This window comes from Triticum aestivum, chromosome 2B (genome assembly GCF_018294505.1).
Source record: "Triticum aestivum cultivar Chinese Spring chromosome 2B, IWGSC CS RefSeq v2.1, whole genome shotgun sequence".
NCBI lineage: Eukaryota > Viridiplantae > Streptophyta > Magnoliopsida > Poales > Poaceae > Triticum > Triticum aestivum.
This window is the reverse complement of record NC_057798.1, coordinates 20,140,371-20,161,732: the sequence shown is the minus strand read 5'-3', so window position 1 is coordinate 20,161,732 and position 21,362 is coordinate 20,140,371. Positions and strand designations below refer to the sequence as shown.

At 43.1% G+C, this 21,362-nt stretch overlaps 1 pseudogene; it reads left to right on the top strand.

Annotated features, from left to right (window-relative positions):
• The first annotated feature begins 2,566 nt into the window (after positions 1-2,566).
• Positions 2,567-6,514, top strand: LOC123038800 (disease resistance protein RGA5-like; annotated as a pseudogene).
• Positions 6,515-21,362: the final 14,848 nt, after the last annotated feature.

Genomic DNA, 21,362 nt, shown 5'->3' with positions numbered 1-21,362 from the left:
GCCCAGGAAAGGGCGCATCGCCGCATGCAGGTGCGAGTTTGTCCACCTACCGTCGTCGAAGGTTTGCGGGCATGGACTCGTCCGGCCGTCCACTGGGCTCGGCGCTCGCGCAACGTCTTTGTGGCTTGCCGATGCTGCTCATAGAGTGCGACGACTGCACGCAGAAAGTGTTGCGGCTCACTTCGAGCACGCCGAAGCACCCCGGATGGGTGTTCTTCAAATGCGAAAACGATGGGGTACGTGCACTTGCGGTAGCTCGTTTCATAGTTCACTGTTTAGCTCAATTGTTGTGGCTCACTTCGAGCTTGCTCATTCTTTTGTGTAGGACGATGGATGCTCATTTTGGTTTTGGGAAGGGCAATACATTGATTTGTTGATAGAAAGAAATTTAATGGATGTTAGTGCACTCCTACGTACAATCGAAGGCAATGATGCGGCTGTATGTGCAACTAGAGGGGAAGCAACATCTACTTCTTCCGAACCAAAGATGAAGAAAGAAGAATGCAAAATCAAGAATTCACAGATCAACAACGAATGCATGGAGAAGATATTAGTCCAACTAGTGGGAGCAGTTATGGAAGTTGGAAATCTTCTAAAATGCATACTTGTAGTTCTTGTTTTATTTGGTCTTGCTATTCTAGCGAAGATTTGGTGATATCTTTTGTATCCAATGTTGTTAAATAAGAAAAGCAATGCAATATGCAAGATCAAATTAAGTTGTAAATTTAATTTTTGCGGGCCGGGAGGAGCTGCACCCGATCAGACGCCGCAACCCCAACCCGTAAAAAAGCATATTCCGGAAATATCCTTTTATACGGGTCCATTATGTGGGGTCTGCACACGCGGCCGTCCACGCCGGCCCACAAAGGCATTTTTCCGCGACCTGCAAAAATGTTTTGCGGGTCGGGAGGATGCGGGGTCTGCTAGAGTTGCTCTAACTTAACAACGAAACATGGGCTGACCAGCTGCCACATCAGAAATTGCAATCTGTTACATCAAAACTAAAACATACACTTACATGTGGTAACAATATCTTGCAGAGAAAGGAATTCACCAACTAAAATACTCAATATATGTAAAATATTATCATTTTTCCTGGAATTTTGATGTAAGGATATATTACATTCAATTGTTCATTGTGGTGCACCATTTCTATCACACGTCCTTATCATGTTGGTGGAGTAAAGTGGAATTTTTATTTAACAATGTAATAGGTCCTAAATAAAGTTGATTATATCTTATCTTCATGCTAATTAATCACTCGTTAGGTGTTACTAAGCGGACCAAATTATTGTCCCAATGTATTTTATGACAAAGGGATGAATAGATTTTGATGTCCGATCGGGTGCAGCTCGTTTGATGACCAATATATCCTTACAATTTGACATAAAATACTAAGCGGACCAATAAATCAGGACAAAGGTAGTACTGAACAAGTACACTATTCGTTCCAAATTACTCGAAGTTTAAGGTTTGTGCTAATTCAAATATCATTATGTTTAACCAAGTTTATTAAAAAATATAGCAACGTCTACAACATCAAATTAGTTACATTAGATTCATAATAAAATATATTTTCACACTATGCACTTTTTATTTTGTCGATGCTAATATATTTTGTATATACATGGTCAAATTAAAGAAGTTTGACATAGTATAAACTTACATCTTTTCAAGTATTTTGAAACATAGGGATCATATATGTCCATTGCGGCAAAGGTTTTGCCCCTAACCAAGTCGTACTCTTCTACATTAAGTACAGAAGTTTTGTACAAGAGACAAGCGCACGTTCAGCCAGCGTTGATCGATGCGATCACGGGAATCATTGCATGTCATGACATGTTCTGAACGCTTAGGTCTGTGGGAATGTATATAGCAGAATATTACAAGTGCACGTCACTGGGAGGGCCTTAGCTGACGACTTTGAAATGCATATACAAGCATTCTAGCTTTGAAATGCATATACAAGCATTCTAGAAATAAAAGATGTACTCCATGACTGTGAACTTGCATCAAGTTAGCGGGCCGAACCCTCAAGCGAGACGATTAGTTAGCCACCCTACGGCACCCAGACGTACATCAACCACTCTGCGCGGAAGTTCTGCCCAATGAGCCAACCGAATGTTGAAGGTGTAAACGTGGAATTTTTATGTGATACTGGTCGTAACAAGTTCGAAATGAAATTGATTTGATCATATCTTGTTGCTAACTAATCGCCCGTTGGGTGTTAACTAAACATGTACGGCTTTGGCCATAACCAAGTCATACTCTTCTACATTAAGTACAGAAGTTTTGCACAAAGAGACAACCCATGTTAAGCCAGCGCTAATCAATGCGATTACAGGAATCCATGCACGTTATCACCGCCACGTTACGGGGAGCTGCGCTCGGCGACTTAAAGATGCTTTAGAGTACAAGCATTCTAGAAAAATATGGACATGACTGTGGACTTTCCTGGCCGGCCGAGTTCCTATAAAGAACAACAACTCTGCACACCCAAACATACATTAACCACTGTGCGCTTATCCACCAAAAAACACACCAAACAATTACCAGCAAGGGAGCCATGGATGTGGCAACGGGCGCCATGGGCACCCTTCTCCCCAAGCTGCTCGAGGTCCTCCGCGAGGAGTACAAGCTGCCGAGTAGCGTCAGGGAAGGTATTAAGTCTCTTGAGAAAGAGATGAAGAGCATGCACCTCGCTCTCTGCAAGGTGGCGGAGGTGCCACGGGAGCGGCTGGACCGGCAGGTCAAGCACTGGGCAGGGGAGGTGAGGGAGCTGTCCTTCGACATGGAGGATGTCGTCGACAAGTTCCTGGTGCATCTCCATGAGGGTTCTGAGCCTACAGCAAACTCTAATAAGCTGAAGCGGCTCACAAAGAAGATGGCTGGCTTGTTCACCAAGGGGAAGGCTCGCCATGAGATCGCCGACACGATCGAGGACATCAATAAACAAGTCCAAGAGGTTGCTAAAAGGCGAACAATGTACAATGTCGACGGTATTGTCGCCAGCCTCCCTACCGCGACTTCTATCGACCCTCGTCTTGGAGCTCTGTACAAGGAAGCGACAGAGCTGGTTGGCATTGCTGGAAAAAGGGATGAAGAGCTAATGAATTTGCTCTTGGAGGGGGACGACATGTCCAACAAAAAGTTGAAGATTGTCTCTGTTGTGGGATTCGGAGGATTGGGCAAGACCACTCTTGTGAAGACGGTCTATGACAAGATTAAAGGAGATTTCAGTTGCAGTGCTTTTGTTTCTGTCGGTCGAAATGCCGAAGCAAGGAAGGTTTTCATAGACATCCTTCTTGACCGTAATATGAAGAAAATCCGTGATGATCTTGGCATTAATGAAAGTCAATTCATCTTGTTGAATGAAAGACAACTCATCGAGCTACTCCTAGAAGGTCTGGCAGACAAGAGGTACGCACATATCATCTCTTGCTCATGATTTTCTATGGTATTTTAGCAATAATGTGCAAATTGGGTGAGATTTAGTATTTTGAATACTGTCCAATGAGCAGCTCTAACCGATTATTTTACATTACTATGAAGTGAGTTATCATATAAAAATAGAAACAACCCACTTTTTATGACACATCTAATAGCATAATCCCTATGGAGAACTTAATTTATTATTATTAATTAGTTTAAAAAATAAAGTATTTTCTAAGAGGTCATGTGGAAAGACATTATTTGGACCTCCGGTAAAACCAAAGATTTGAATAGCGGTCTATAGGTCAACCACAGCGGTTTGAGTAGGATGCCGCTAAATAGAATCCATGTACAATTGCCCGATATAGCTTGATTTAACTCTGCTTTAGCACCGCTATTGCTGATTTCAAGATATGCTCCTATTTTTCATAGCCCGCTATTTATAACTTTGAATAAAACACTGATCACAACAACTCCCCTCTGTTTCTATCTCTCACATGCTCCTCTCCCTACTGCCTTGAACCTTTACCCCTCCCTACTGCCAGCTCCATCTATTTTCTCTCCACCCGGGCCAGAAGATGTACTCTTGTGTCATATATACCTCTTAGGCATGAGTTATACCACTTTTACCACTTTAAATATACGATATTACAAATTACATGGTACTCCAAATTGAATTGCGCCAACAAATGGTCATATGCACTTTTTTCGCAATACATCCTCTTTTACCTGAAAATATTGCGGATCGTCGTGGTAATACTAGGATGTTTGGACCTATATGTATTTCCGTTGTGACATGGTCATTAACCCGTTGGTTGGTTCATCCCTCCTTTATGTGGTTCATTGCTTGTTGCATCTTAACTATTTACATTGTTCCTTCCAAACTATTATCTCATGTTCATAATGCTAGATAATCTTTAAATTGACCCTTTGAAGCCTACCATGTGTACTTATGAATAATTAATGTAGGTACCTCATCGTAATTGATGACATATGGGATAAAACATTGTGGAGAGATATCAACTATGCATTCGCTAATAGTAATGATTTTGGCAGTCGACTTATCACGACTACTCGCATAGTTAGTGTATCAAAATTTTGCTGCTCGTCTGCTAATGATTCAGTTTATCAAATGAAACCTCTTGGTGATGATGATTCCAAAATGTTGTTCTTTAAACGTATATTTGCTCAAGAGAGTGGATGTCCTCGTGGGTTCGATGAAGTGTCTGCAGGTATATTGAAAAAATGTGGTGGTGTGCCATTGGCCACCATTACAATAGCTAGTGTTCTGGCTAGTGGTCAGAAAACAAATTCACTGGATGAGTGGCATGTTTTGCTGGAGTCTATTGGTCGTGGACTTACTGAAGTACCCCAGTGTAGATGAGATGATGAGGATACTATCATTTAGCTATTATGACCTTCGTCCTCATCTGAAGACATGCTTATTGTATCTAGGCATGTTTCCGGAAGATCGCGAGGTCATGAAAGATCAGTTGATATTGATGTGGATTGCTGAAAGCTTCGTCCAATGTGGAAGAGCAAATACTAGTCTCTTTGAGGTTGGAGAAACTTACTTCAATGAGCTTGTGAACAAAAGCTTGATCCAGCCGGTATATGATTATTTTGGATGTGTACGTGCTTGCCGCGTACACGATAGTGTACTTGATCTAATTTGCTCCTTGTCAAGAGAAGAGAACTTTGTTACCATAGTGAGTGGTACTGGTGATACCATTTTTTCAGAGGGCATTGTCCGTAGATTGTCCCTCCAAAATGGTAGAAAAGAAGAAGGTCAATCCAGGCCTCTGAGATGTGAGAATATAGGACAAGTGAGGTCTGTTGTTACATTTGCACCTGCTATTGATCTAATGCCACCATTCTCGAGCTTTTTTGTTTTGCGTGTGTTAGATTTGGATGAATATTGTGGTACTAAGGAAGACCATCTGAACCTTCAAGAGCTGGGGCGTTTACTTCACTTAGGTACCTACGTTTATCTGGACGTGGAATTACCGAGTTGCCCGAAGAGATTGGGAAGTTGAAGTTTTTGAAGGTGTTGATTTTGCCTGGCTGTACAAGGCTGCCGTCGACTGTGACTAAGCTCACAAGGTTGATGTGCCTACGTAGTAATGGTGGGAGGTTTCAGCTTCCAGATGGTATTGGAAAGCTGAGATTAATGGAAGTGTTGAATAAGATCAAAGTTGGCTCTGTAAGCATTGTGCAAGAGTTGGGCGACATGCACACACTGAGGGAGCTCAATATTCAATTTGAGAGCTTGGAGCTGGTGCAAGCTTTCGTGGAATCACTAAGGAAAATGCCAAAGATCCAGTGTGTAGAAATTAGTGCCAAGTGTGAGCGTGATGTTTCAATGGATCTCCCCGGGGAATGTTGGGTGCTCCCTGCAAGTCTCCGGGAGTTTATCATGCACAAAGGCATCAGATTATCTACCTTACCGGCATGGAATCCCTATCATCTGTCACAACTCTCCAAGATAGTCATAAGTGTAGGGGTTGTGCGACAGGAGGATCTGAGATTCCTTGAAAAGTTTCCAGCTCTTCGGAATCTCGTGTTAGCGAGCGACAACCAAAGGCCACTAGTCGTTGGCGCCGAGGGGTTCCGTTGTTTGGAAAATTTCTTCTTGGTTTCCAAGTCACCGAGCCAAATATTGTTCCAGCCAGGAGCTTTGCCCAAGGCCGAACTAGTTGTGCTCTATATGAGTTTGCTAGCCGCAAAAGAGGAAACACTTGGCAACGGTGGCGATTGGTTTGACGTTGGCATGGAGAACCTGCCGGCCCTTCAGAAGGTCATTGTCGATTTCCACCGTTCGGGAGTGACAGTCGGGGAGGCCAAGCAAGCGAAGGCTGCGCTGGAGAAGGCCCTCCGCGCCCATCCTAAGCGTCCCACCCATCGCATCGACTTCGACGAGTACATACCAGAAGGTAATACGTCATTTCCGTTCCATGCATGCATGCTTGTCGTTACTGAATCACTGACCGGCCTTTCTTTCTTCCTTCCTTGCTTAGATGCTCGTGATGAGGATATCTACACCAAGGGCGTTGACAGCAGCGAGGATGAAGAGTCGGAGTGAAGACCTGCAGGTTAGATACAGTTTGGTGTCCCGTTAAAATGTTATTCGTTTAAAGATTGCAAACTGTGTACTACATATATATTTTCTTTCCCACACTTATTCATATAGCCATGTTATACCTTCTGACACTACTTTTTTTTAATAGTGTGCCATTGTTTATTGGATACACACATCTGCAAAACATATGATGCGTATCGACGGATGTAGCATCGACCAAAGACTCACTCCGTGAGCTTATTTCTTGGCTCAAAGAGAAAGAAAAAAGGAGAAAAGTATATGAAAAAATTGAAAAAAAAAAAGTATTCGCTCGCTACTAGTAGTTGAGTTTCTTTCTAGGCTTAAGCAAGAAAAATGGGGAGGGAGTATATTAAAAAAACACAAAAAAAGCCTTTCATAGTTTAATGCGTGTGCTTATTGTTTCTCATTCAAGATCAACTTATTTTCTCCAACAAAAAAAATGAGTGAATATATTTACTACTATGCTTTTTAGTTTGCTTATTTATTTATAAAAATATCTTGTGTCCATTTTAGCCAAAAAAAGATTGTGTTTACTTTCTAGCGTCTAGAGGCATGTTGGCCCAAGAAAAAAATTCCAAAAATATGTATAGGTGCTAGGTTTTATACCATTTGCTAGTTTTTTTTTGTTTTGGTTTCTGTCGGTGGGTGGATATTGAGGGGCGAGGGAGGTGGGGGAACTCCGCCTATGCTTCTAATTTTAAGCTTACGCTTAATGTTATTCATAGCCGGTCCCAAGCCCGGAAAAAGGAGGAGGGTCCAACCTTATATGGCTTGAAATTTGTATGCGAAATTTCATGATTTTCGTAATATTTTCAGCTTTCTATCTATTCTGCCTGTTGTTCTTTTCTTTTTCTTTTTGGTTGTACTGTCATATTCCTAGCAATCCTCCATCAATTATACAGTTTTGAGGGACCAATTTTGTTTGGATTTCAATGTTTAACTGTCTGTTTTGTCCAATTTCAAAACTTGTACAAACCAAAACAAGGTTTGCAGTCCATGTTTGAAACAATTTTGCGTTTTGTAATATCAAGATTAGCAGTCAGTCAAAGTTTGATTATTTGGTGAAAGTTGACAGCGAAGTAGAGAATAGCTTCACGACGAGAGAAATTGCAGAGGAGGAAGAGCAGAGCAGAGCCGCCTCTGGCGTCAACAATACCTCGGCCGACCTCTCCGGCGTCTGCGGCTAGGTCGCCTCCGGCATCACCCAACAACAAAGGTGGCAGGGCACAGGGCGCCGGAGCCGGCGATGGCAGCAGCGACAGATGCGGTTCGAGGATTCCACGAGGCCGGCGAGGGCGGCCAACTGGCGCACGCTCTACCTCTGCATGGCCCCCCGTCCCGCCGGACGCCGGCGACCTGCCGGACAGCTGCCGGTGAGTGCTCTGCAGGTTTCCTGACTCTGATTCAATTCCTCCTACTGCACATGATTAGTTAGATAAATGAGTCGACCTTGTGATGTGCAATTTTTTGTGCCAGTAGTTAATTGTGTGTGCTTGGAACAATCAGATCCTTTTTTTCTTATCACAAAACATTCGGGGATAGATGCAACACATATCTAGCGCAACTACAGAAAAAAAAAAGTGCAAAACGAAACCTTGGAATTTCGATCTCACACTCTCAAAAACTAGTTCAAAGTAATTCAAACTACTCAATTTATGTGCAAACGGCTTCGGTTTGACACCAAATTAGCACGGCGGTCAGTTTAATTTGTCACACTAAATTTCATGGATTTTTTACCTGACAAACATGTGAAATAACTTTCTCAACAATCTACCCCCATTGACTTGCCCCCTCCAGAAAGTAACTGTCAATGAGAGAAACAGAATTCTGAATTTCTGATAGGTTGTATGCCTTGTAAAAATAATTGGCAATATTCTCTATCTCTTCTCGATGTCCTACTGCTACTGCTTTCTCTATCTCCTTTTAGAATTGCAGTAATCTTTGGTTAGTACTGATGGTATGGTAGTATGATTTTCATGGTGGGAGTGGAACCACCTATATATTTCCTGTTAATGAGCAACATCACAGCTGAACTGAGTGAACCTAAGGATACTACTTCCATTGGAGTGCACTAATCCTTACTTATCGACAATGGCTAACTTGTCAAATGAAACCAAGGAGATATCATACTCTGCCACTATTATCCTCCCTGCCCCCAGCCTGAACTTCCCATTGGGGCAAGCCAGCAATCAGACTCTGGCTTCCTGACCATACCTCTTCAAGACGAAATTGGCGCCCTCCAGATCCTCCGTGAAGACCGGTAGGTCGACATCACACCAACACTATAAGCCTTCATCGTTAATGTCGGGGATCTCTTACCAGTATAGAACTCCTTAATTATTTGTTCAACACACAAGCATTATGCTTGACCATTCTGAAATGTTTGTTTTCCTGTTAAAAAATGTGCAGCTGATCTTCAATGATTGGTTCAGAAGTGTGCAGCATATATAGCGCAGTAGCCACACCAAGGGTCTCGATCATGTGCTTCTTCAGCACACATTTCCACCCTGCCTCGACGAGGACCCTTGTGAGAGATTACGTGAAGCATTACTACTCCATCGAGTTAAATGCAAAGGCCCTGTCCGGAGCGTGGATTTTTTCTTTTTTGGCTGATTCTACCGGTGAGCATCAAACTAATCCTATATATGACTACCCTATCATAGTAACCGAGCGGAAGACCCCCTCCCCCTCTCGCGACCGCGCCGCCCCCGCGGGCGGCCGGCCGCGCCCCGATCTCTCCCCCCTCCAGCCCCCCCTCTCCCCTTCTCCCGGCCGCCGTCGCTGGCGCCCGCGGCCGGCCTGGCCCCGGGGTCGCTGGTGGCGGCGGCCCCCCTGCCTTTCCCCTCCCGGTGGCTCTCCGGCGCGGGGCGGAGCTGCGCCGGGGGGTGCTCCTCGGCGGCGACGGTCTTGCTGGCGGCGGGGTGCCTCGTCGCAGGGTGGGCGAGCGGCTGGACGGCGGCGGCGTCGTTGGCGGCGGGGTGGCGCTGCAGCACGTCCTGGCGGCGGAGTTCGGCCCAGATCTAGGCCCTACGGGGCCCATCTGGTCTTGGCCGGGCCGGCGGCAGGGCGGGTCGGCGGCGTGATTCCCGAGCGGCGGGGGAGCGGCGTTGCGCGACGGGGGCTGGCGGTGCCGAAGCCAGCCTGCTGCAGCACTGCGGGCGGGGCTTAGCGGGCTCGTTTCGGGCCCGGCCGGGCCAGGGGTGGCCTGGTTTGCCCCGCTGCCGTGTCCGGTCGGCTACCGCGACGGTGCCGGAGGCGTGGGCTTCTCGCACGACGGCGGTGGAGGTGGTTCCCTCCCGCTCGGCCTTGGTGCTGCTGCTCTCGGCGTGTGGCGCTTCTCTCCGGTCTTCTCGGCCTCGTGTTGGTGCTCGTAGCGAGACGGCGTGGGTGGCGGCGCAACCTCGATGGCGCACTGGGCGGTGGTTTGGTTGGTAGGCTCCGGATGGGCGGTGGTGTTTGGCGTGCGGGAGAAATCCTTGCCGGCTCGTCCGGCTCCGATGCGGTGACACCGGCGGGTGCCACCATTCCTTCTTGAAGGGTGTCGGTGGTAGCCATTCTCCATTTCCCTCCGCGTACCGGGGGAAACCCTAGGACTCGTCCGGGCAGCAGCGTCGTCGACGTCGCATACCTTCTTGGAGGTGCTGCTTGGTACGCGGCACTCGGAGCCTCGGGCTGTGGTGTGTGTCTCTGGAGGGCGTAGTGGTGGCGGGCCGTCCGCGCTTAGTCGAGCTGCCGTTGTTGGCATTTGTTTCTTCTTCCTTTCTTCTTTGGGTTTGTTGTGCTGCTCGCCCCAGCATCGCATTTGTACTGTTGGTTGGTGCTTTGGAATACAAAGCGGGGGGAAACCCTTTTTCGGTACTAATCCTATAAGATTCATGATTTCCTTTCATTTTGTCTTGAGCTGTTGAGCAACATAGGAATTGCCAAACTGTTTGCCGGAGACCCACCAGAGACTGCCGTCCGCGGTGCCATTGAAGCACGAGCTTCACCATGAACTCCATCTTCTGGTGCATCTTAGGTTGTAAGTGGGACGCTAAGCGGGATGCGCGTGTCCGCCCCACAACTGCCGCATCATACATTCTTAAAAAGTTGATCCCCACTACTAACAATTGTCTCAACATGCACACTATCCACATCACCATCGTGCCACATCAGTTTTAATGATCCTGCATCAGCATGATTGCCACATAAGCTTTCAGGGTCGTGCAGTCTATTTCCCTGGCGTGAATGTGATACTGCGATTTAATTTATCCTCCGTACCCACCCCTTCATCTTCATCTTTTTTAACTGAGCTGTACATGGGTCATACTCATAAATAAATATCCATCCGATGTAGAATGGATGAACGGTGGAGTCCCATCTCCCTCCAATACATGCTCAAGCGTCCACCCAACGGAGATCTCGCCCCTTCCTCCATGGATATCTCGCTGTGCGACCACCACCACACCACATGGATTCTCCATCTCTGCAGTCCTTGAGCGAGACAGGCGAGATTGTGCCGCCGCCAGCGATCCCCGGCCGTAACTCCTCCATATATCTAATAACTGGACGGCGTTCGAGCGTCAACTCGCAGCCACCTACGACGCGCCGGCACCAGAACCAGCCACGCTATGCCCTGAAGATGCACGTCAGGTATACTGCGCCACATATGAATACACCCATCTTCCCTCCATCCAAAATCATGCAGGCTCCATAGAAGATGAGGCGGGCAGGTAGCAGCTACAAGAGCGTTGCCCCACTCCATGTTGGACGACCCGGCCGCAACGCCTTCCCCTAGGTCCGGCTTCTCCAACAGTCTGTCTTTTGGTTTCAGAGAAGATCAGAAGTGGGATTTTGTGCCAACGGGCAGACGGGTGCCTGTTGTGTGGACTACGGAGGACGTCACATGCCACCCAGTTCTCGGGGTGCATCCACACATCATGTGAGTAAGATCATGAAGCCGCCTCTGCACTTGTGGTCGCTGTTGCCGATTACGTCCATTGTTCATATCTCGGTGACTTCTGCGGTTCTGCCCACTGGTGTCCGTAAATGTGCGCTACCAGTCTGATCATCGTCACAACAGGCATCCTCTCCCGAATACGTACAAGAAGTTTTGCTATGTCTGCTTTGCCCCTATCAGACAGACATCTTCGCTCTGCAAAGTAGTTCAGTTCAGTTCACTCTGAAAACATCTACAGATGCACAAATAGTTTCTCTTTACAAGCCAATTGGGCATCCTCTCCCCAAGTATTTGGTAAATTATTACTCCTGTAATCTGTACTCGCACAAACATTTTATTCAATACATTTCTTATGTGATAAGTGAACTCACAAGGGCACATGTAGTATTATCATTGTGCTTTTTTCTTACGGGATCTGAACTCATGAATTCTGTGAGCATGAACAACTATGGTTTTCTTCAGTGATTTGCTAATTAAGGTACCCCTACTTGCTTTGATTCATTTGCTAATTAAAACTCTCTTCTTCAATTTGCACAAAATTAAATATTTTCCTTAAGGCAGCTTGTTTCTTAGGAGCGGGAAAATATTTTACAGAGAAGTAATAAATCATATCCCGGGGACTACACACACAACAGGAGTAAGAGAATTAAACCATATTTTAGCATCACCCTTTAATGAGAAAGGAACAATTTAAAAATATAATAATAGCGAATTTTTTCCTCATCAGTAAATAGGATGGCTATATTATTCAGTTTAGTAAGATGTGCCACAACAGTTTCAGATTCATAACCATGGAAAGGATCAGATTCAACCAAAGTAATTAACTCATGATCGACAGAGAATTCATAATCCTTATCAGTAACACAGATAGGTGAAGTAGCAGAAGCAGGGTCATATTGTATTCTAGCATTCAAAGACTTTTCTTTCAACTTAGCTAACCATTTCTTAAGATCATATCTATCATTGCAAGCAAGAAAGTCTCTAGCAGTTTCCTCATCCATAACATAACCCTCAGGTACAACAGACAATTCATATCTAGAGAAAAATCTTCAACATCACTTTCATTAATATCATCAGTTTTAGTAATTTCATTCTCTCTAACCCTAGCAAGTTGTTCATCCAGAAATTCACCTAATGGCACATTATTAACAAGCAGAGAAGTAGTATCATCATAAGAATCATGCATAGCAGAGGTGGCATCATCAATAACATGCAACATATCCGAATCAATAGCAGGTGTAGGTGTCGCAAGTTTACTCAAAATAGAAGGTGAATCAAGTGCAGAGCTAGATGACAGTTCCTTACCTCCCCTCGTAGTTGAGGGAAAAATCTTGATTCTTTGATCTTTCAAATTCCTCATAGTAATCAACAGATATAAATCTCAAGTGACTCAGAGAATAGAGCTATGCTCCCCGGCAACGGCGCCAGAAAAAGGTCTTGATAACCCATAAGTATAGGGGATCGCAATAATTTTCGAGGGTAGAGTATTGAACCCAAATTTATTGATTCGACGCGAGGGGAGCCAAAGAATATTTTCAAGTATTAGCAGCTGAGTTGTCAATTCAACAACACCTGAAAGACTTAATATCTGCAGCAAAGTATTTAGTAGCAAAGTAGTATGAAAGTAATGGTAACGGTGGCAAAAATAACAGTAGCAGTTTTGTAGCAATCTTAACAGTGGCAATGGAGAAGTAACTTAGCAAAGATCAATATGTGAAAAGCTCGTAGGCAATGGATCAATGATGGATAATTATGTCAGATGCAATTCATCATGCAATTGTTATAACATAGGGTGACACAGAACTAGTTTCAGTTCATCAATGTAATGTAGGCATGTATTCTGAATATAGTCATACGTGCTTATGAAAAAGAACTTGAATGACATCTTTTGTCCTACCCTCCCTTGGCAGTGGGGTCCTAATGGAAACTAAGGGATATTAAGGCCTCCTTTTAATAGAGTATCGGATCAAAGCATTAGCACTTCACTAGTGCAGAACCGGGCAATAGCACCGGTTCGTAAGTCCCTTTAGTGCCGGTTCCGTAACCGGCACTAAAGTGTGGGCACTAAAGCCCCCCCCCCCCCTTAGTACCGGTTCAGCACGAACCGGTGCTAAAGGGAAACCACGTGGCACGAGCCAGCTCCGGGGGCCGGGAGCCCTTTAGTACCGGTTGGTAACACCAACCGGTACTAAATGTTTGTGGGTTTTTGTTTTATTTTTTATTTTTCAATTAAATTTGTGTTATCAATTTAATTTAGGATTGTTTTACGTTATAATGAGTTGTAGTGGTCATCATCATCATCATCATCATCGCATATTAATAAATAAATAAACTTTAGCGCGCTAAAAATCATCGTAGTCGTCATTAATTACCACTATTTAATCATCATAGTCATTACCGCTAGCTATCTAATCATCACCAACACTGGCTAGCTTAAAGAAGAAACATTCACTTTGTAACAGAAGCAAAGATATCATCGAGTTCAACATAATCATCACCAACATCGAAGTTCAGGACAATACGGACATGCATGAGAGGACAAGTACTAATTAAGAGCATGAACTAGCTACTCCTGCTGCTCCCTCTCAGGTAGAATAGCATAAAACATGTATAGCTCTCCTGATTCATCATACTGGAGCATGCAGATGAATCTGTCTCCTAATATTGGGTTGCGCTTCTCCTTGCTGCCCCCTAGTACTTCTCTGCGATCGTTAACAATTTTGCTCCAATCTTTCACTATTAAGCATTCTTCGCTTTCAGAAATCCTGAATGCACTCATGTGCAATGTAGGAAATCTTGGTCGTAAGCTAACCATTGACATGCGACCTTTTGTCTCGATCCACTGAGGCACAACTGTCATCGGAAGTCCCTGTTGAAGAACATCGTATAGTAATTAATATACTAAGCAATGAAAGTTTAGCTTCAAAAATAATGTATGCAAAAGATGCACTAATTAAGGACAAATAGTTAAAATCTTACCATCTTTCGATTATAGATGTGACCGTAGTTCAATACGATCACCATTGGTCGCACGTTTTGAGTACTAACATTTCTAAGTTCAGGAAAAAATTTGTCTTGACAGTATTAAGATCCTCAAGCCATGAAACATAATGACTTATCTCCTCGCAGTTTAGTTGAGCCCCGGGCAGTAGTAGGTCCTGTCTACCAAGCGCCGGACATGTTTGCTTGAACCGAAATAAGCTGACAATACAAATTAGTTGTCAACTATTTTTGAATAAACTGTATCAAAGACATAAACATATGCATGCATGGTTGAGAAAAACTCACATAATGGTAGAACTGGAGGCGTTTGCACATCGACTCAGATGTCTATATTACCTTCAATGTCATCTTCCGGACGAATATCAAAGGTGATAACCATATCAGGCTCAAATGCATAAGCCTTGCATAGTGCTTGCCAAGTTTTGCATTCAAAATGGGTGTATGTGTCTCCATTATATAATTTGATGTTGAAAGTATACCCATGCTCCGTCTTCAAGTAAACTCTCTATACCTCCATATCATCTATAACACTAAAACCTATCTTATTCAAGACAAAAATTCTTGCATGACAGGGGATGCGCTAGTGGAATAGTGAAAATTTAAAATTATAAGTTGAAGCAAATGAAGCATAAGTCATGCTTTAAAATTATAAGTTGAAGCAAATGAAGCATAAGTTTTGCATTCAAATAATAATTGCCGTTGTGACTTACTGTATCCACTTCGAATGTCTCATTCAGCTTGATGCTGAAGCGCCTACCATCAACAAAGAAATTTATGTCGCACAGGCCGCGCTGGTCTTCACAGTGTTCGCACATAATGAAATCTTTTTCGTCGTCAGATGACATTTCCTATATGTTCATATAGGTGAAACATTAAACACTTATTACTATCTAACATTAATTAATATCTAGCCAATTCAAATATATATCTAACTATATTCATCTACCATTCGACATTAATCTAACATTTATATAAACTCAAAATATATAAAAACATTAAATAAACAGAAAAACTCATTAACAAATAATATTTTAATTAAATCATCAAATCTCAGATACGACAATTTTCTTACTAAAAATAAACTAGTTATTTTAATTATTCAATTAGTTCAAATCTCAAATACCTAAATAAACTAGTTCGACAATTTTCTTACTAAAAATAAACTAGTTATATTAATTATTCAACTAGTTCAAATCTCAAATACCTAAATAAACTAGTTCGACAATTTTCTTACTAAAAATAAACTAGTTATATTAATTATTCAACTAGTTCAAATCTCAAATACCTAAATAAACTAGTTCGACAATTTTCTTACTAAAAATAAACTAGTTATATTAATTATTCAACTAGTTCAAATCTCAAATACCTAAATAAACTAGTTCGACAATTTTCTTACTAAAAATAAACTAGTTATATTAATTATTCAACTAGTTCAAATCTCAAATACCTAAATAAACTAGTTCGACAATTTTCTTACTAAAAATAAACTAGTTATATTAATTATTCAACTAGTTCAAATCTCACATACCTAGCTAATTAATATCTAATTAAATTTTCTAAAAAACAGAAAACAGAAAATAAGTAAAAAAATGTGTGTGTGTATGTGTGTGTGTGTATGTGTGTATGTGTGTGTGTATGTGTGTGTATATATGTGTGTGTATGTGTGTATATATGTGTGTGTCTGTGTATGTATACGTACACTGCAGTGCGCGGCCTCGTACGCCGCCGCCCCATACGTACGACCGGGGGCGCCGGCATACGGGGCGGGGGCGGCGGCGTACGTACAGGCCGGGTGCCCGCGAGGCGCGGGTATACGCGAGAGCTAGCGCGAGAGATCGAGTACATACGGGCCAGACCGCGGCGCGACGATGACGGACGACGGGCGGCGGGTGACGGGCGGCGGGCGACGGGCGACGGGCGGACGAGCGGCGACGGGCGACGGGCGCGGCGGCCGGCGACGACGGGACTCGAGCGGCGCACGGCGTCGCGAGAGGTTGGAGACACGAAGAAGTGCGGAGATGTAATTGAAATTTTCGTAAGTGTTGTATATATAGGAGAGGCCTTTAGTATCGGTTGGAGCCACCAACCGGGAGCAGGCCTTTAGTACCGGTTGGTGGCTCCAACAGGTACTAAAGGGTGGTCTTTAGTACCGGTTGGAGCCACCAACCGATACTAAAGGCCTCGCGCTGCCACCCCAAAGTTTAGTCCCACCTCGCCGGGCGAAGGGCAGCCGCACTGGTTTATAAACCCAGCCGCGGCTACCTCTTTGAACTCCTCTATATAGCAGGCTTGTGGGCCTAAATTCTGCGCGCTGCCCTGTGAGTCTGCTGGGCCTTTAAGGCCTATAACTGCACGCTCGTGGCCTAGCAGGCCCACAGGGCAGCGCCCCAATTTTTTTTATAGTTTTTTTCTTTTCTGCTTTATTTTCTTCTATTTATTTCTGCGTAGTTTTTTGTATTTTCTTTTCTGTAATATTTATTTTCTTCTATTTATTTGTGAGTAGTCTTTCATCTAGTATGCCAAAATTCAACATTTTCAGAGTTCATTTTGTAGTGATTTTCAATTTCACGGTCATTTTGTAAACGATTGAAAAATAGGAAATATATTTTTTTTCTTTTCTGCTTTATTTTTTCTTCTATTTATTTCTGAGTAGTTTTTTCTTTTCTGCTATATTTATTTTCTTCTATTTATTTCTGAGTAGTTTTTTATATAGTTTTTTTCTTTTCAGCTATAGTTTTTCTTCTTTTCTGCTATTTTTCTTTTCTGCTATTTTTTCTTTTCTGCAAAACTTGATGGTCAAAGTCTGGAGTTATAACCAAAGTTTAAAAAAAAGAAATGCCGACGTGCAATTAGTTTTTGCCATAACAGAAGAAGTCCGGAGTTGTAATAAGTTATTAAAAATAAAAAAGAGGTGCAATGCTCGTTAATTTGCTTCAAGCCTTTCGGAATAGTGTAAATTGCACTGCGTATAGCTCCGTGCAATCTACCATATTCCTGAAGGCTTAAAGCTAAGCAACGTGAGCATTGAGCCTCTTCTTCATCGTCTCTGCACTCAGGGCTTATAAACCGCTCCTAGTCCCTCTCTCTTCGCGAGGTGGGACTAAAAAACAGCTTACTAAGAAATTGTAGTACTGGTTCATCCATGAACCGGTACTAAAGGTGCTCGTGGGGCCCCAGCCTTACCTGACACAACCGGTACTAAAGAGCTCCTCCCGCCTAGCAGTTGGAACCGGTACTAAAGAGCTCCTCCCGCCTAGCAGTTGGAACCGGTACTTAAGAGCTCCTCCTGCCTAGCAGTTGAATGGTGCATACTGAATGCACAAAAAGACTGGAGTTGTAATAATTAAGTTTAAAAAATAAAATGCCTTTGTAACAGATGAGTTTAATTTCATCATAAACCCGAATACTTCGAAAGAGATTGTCCAGTTTGTAAACGAAGTGCATCCAGTTTTTGCCTTAACCCTCTCTACTTTTTTGAACATGATATGTGGGTGAAATGATGATACCATGCCAAGTTTCAACTTTTTCAGAGTTCATTTGTAGTGCTTTTCAATTTGCAGGTCATTTGTTGATGCCGTCGCTTTGAATGGTGCATACTTAACGCAAAAAATATAAGAGCATTTAGATCATGATCTTATATTTCCTTACAGTCTAAATTGTCAATATGGTCTTATAACATAAAAAATACTTTGATCATCAATGATCTTTGTGTGTACAATTTGAATTGTCAATATGAGTCATCAACGATTTATAAACCGATGAAGACTCATATTGCGGCCACAAATTCTACATATAGAGTTCAATGAAGACCAAGTGCTTGTGATAGTTTGTGAAATAACATATTTAAGGTGGTAAAAGGCTTTTTAGAGGAGCGAGGTGGGACTAAAAACAGCTTGCCATAACCTCATTACTACCGGTTCGTGGTACGAACCGGCACTAAATGGTGATGGTGGGGCCATAGCCTGACCACAGGCTGACACAGCCTCTTTAGTACCGGTTCTTGGCATGAACCGGTACTAAAGGTTCACCACGAACCGGTGCTATTGATCGCCACCACGAACCGGCACTAATGTACACATTAGTGCCGGCTGAAATTCAAACCAACACTATTGTGCTTCACATTTGACCCTTTTTCTACTAGTGCTTGGTGAATACATGAACTCTTCAAACTACGGTCATCACCGAGAAGTGTCTTGACTATTGTCACTCCGGGGTTTGCCGGATCATAACACTTAGTAGGTGACTAAACTTGCAAGATAGGATTAAGAACTCACATATATTCATGAAAACATAATAGGTTCAGATCTGAAATCATGGCGTTCGGGCCCTAGTGACAAGCATTAAGTATGGCAAAGTCATAGCAACATCAATCTTAGAACATAATGGATACTAGGGATCAAACCCTCACAAAACTAACTCGATTACATGGTAAATCTCATCCAACCCATCACCGTCCAGCAAGCCTATGATGGGATTACTCACGCATGGCGGTAAGCATCATGAAATTGGTGATGGAGGATGGTTGATGATGACGATGGCGACGGATTCCCCTCTCCGGAGCCCCGAACGGACTCCAGATCGGCCATCCCGGGGAAGAACAGGGCTTGGCGGCGACTCCGTATCGTAAAACGCGATGAATCCTTCTTTCTAATTTTTTTCTCTCCGAACATGAATATATAGTGTTGGAGAAAACGTTGACCAATCTTGACCGCCAAAATGTGCTTTCTTGGGCGAATTTGGCATGCCACCAAAGCCTGAATCCTCACACTTGTGTTGGTGAAAGCTATGCAATGTCTTTTCCGGAGGCGAGAAGATGACTATATTTCTCTTGGGCCTTCACTTTAGCTACCACAGTAACATTAAACGTGTTGTATAATGGATTAAATCACAATTATAACCGATCATATGTAGCAACAATGAAAATTGTCTTACTAAATATAATCGATCAACATGTCCTTGTTACGCTGGAGTAAACTAAACTTCTCTTTTTGTATGGTCATGGTGGTAGCAAGTGAGAATTTTTAAACGCTTCTGGACCTTACAATTTGTTTTCCACAAAGGGCCTTTTTGACGCAAAGATAACCGTCGAAAACATGTATTCCCTCCGTTCCTAAATATTTTTCTTTCTAGAGATTTCAACAAGTGATTGCATACGGAGCAAAATGAGTGAATCTAGATTCTAAAATATGTCTATATACATCTGTATGTGGTAGTCCATTGAAATCTCTAGAAAGACAAATATTTAGGAACGAAGGGAGTATGTAGTAAGCTCATCCTAAGAAGAGCATGCTCTCGTCTCATTTCCCTAGAGCCTCTCGCATCACAGCCAAGACGGCAACGGGTTCTCCACCCATACATTGGAGTAATAGAAGTATTGAAATAAGATAAAGGTTACAGCAGGATAGCCCTAATCTAGGTGATTAGAGGAATCAATGAACGTTGTACCATGTGCATTCAATGCCTAGATAAGTGTGATCATGTGACCAGATATTCTTACCACTTCACGACGATGCACACCCTGGCCGATGATTTTGAAATGCATTCACTACCCACACTCCAAAACAAATGCACATGATTGTCAACTTGCCCGGCTAGGTTAGTTTCAGAAACAGGGTTGCAAGCGACTCAAAACAAAAAATAATGATACTTTTCCTTATGGCCAAAAATAGTTAGGTATTAGGTTAACTTCACTACAAACTACTTGCAATTTCTTTTTGTGAAGTGCAAAATGCATATATAATGTTTGTGTTGCAGCACTGACAGGCAACTTGGTGCCATAAAGTTGTTCCGACAACAAAGACAACAATTAGTCGACAGGGGATAAAAAGGCGACCCAAAAGTTACAAGTTCACACAGTTAGGTTAATTAGACGAGGGTGCCAAGAAATTTCACGTGAGCCTCGTAAAAAGGCAATCAAAAAGTAACAAGTTCAGACAGTTAGGTTAATTTTCTGAGGATGCCAAGAAATTTCACGTGAGCCTCGCTTAGATTGTGGTAGTTAAGTTTATAGAAACCCTTCTGGTGCTCGAGCACCAGTGTGCCCTGCCACTTGTGCGCATGCATCTCGATGTTGGGCATCATGTTATATGTTTCCTAGCTAGGTACTTAGTACTCATTTACAGTAGAGTGTTGCTACATGGACGACACTTCACTGACGATACACGCACGACGCATCATATCCCACCATCCATGCAAAAGGCCGAACTGCAGAAAGCTGTTAGATTAGCCATCGTGCAAGCATCGTCCCATCATATGTCGTGTTTGAAGTAGTTTCTTTACAGTATCTGCACAAGACTGATCAGCCACGATGATGCCACTAACACAAGTGCCACTACTCAATAATCTTGCTACGGGCTTGTTCTCCCTGTTTCAAAATTCAAATAAATGCTGCTACTTATGATATACTCCCTCCGTTCCTAAATATAAGTCTTTGGAGAGATTTCACTATGGACCACGTACGGAGTAAAATGAATGAATCTACACTCTAAAATGCATCTATATACATCCGTATGTGGTTCATAGTGAAATTTCTACAAAGACTTATATTTAAGAATGGAGGGAGTAGTACTTTCTGTCCGAACAGTACACCACTACTACGAACCTAACCTCTCATGCTGAAGCCAATGTGCAGCACATTCAAATATACAGGTTGAAGTAGCTTCGAGGAGTCGGTAGGTATTGAAATTAGCGTTGCTTTTTTGTGGAGTAGCACCAGTGGTACTGAAATTAGCATCGCTATTCATTCATTAAAATGAACGGGATTGAGATTAGCACGCAAGGAAGTACTTGAAGTGAAGGCAGGCCTTTTACTTGTGAGGTCCTGCAGGTGGAGTGAAGGCAGACATCCATCATCGATTTACCGTCGTCGCTTCTCTGATCGATGCAATC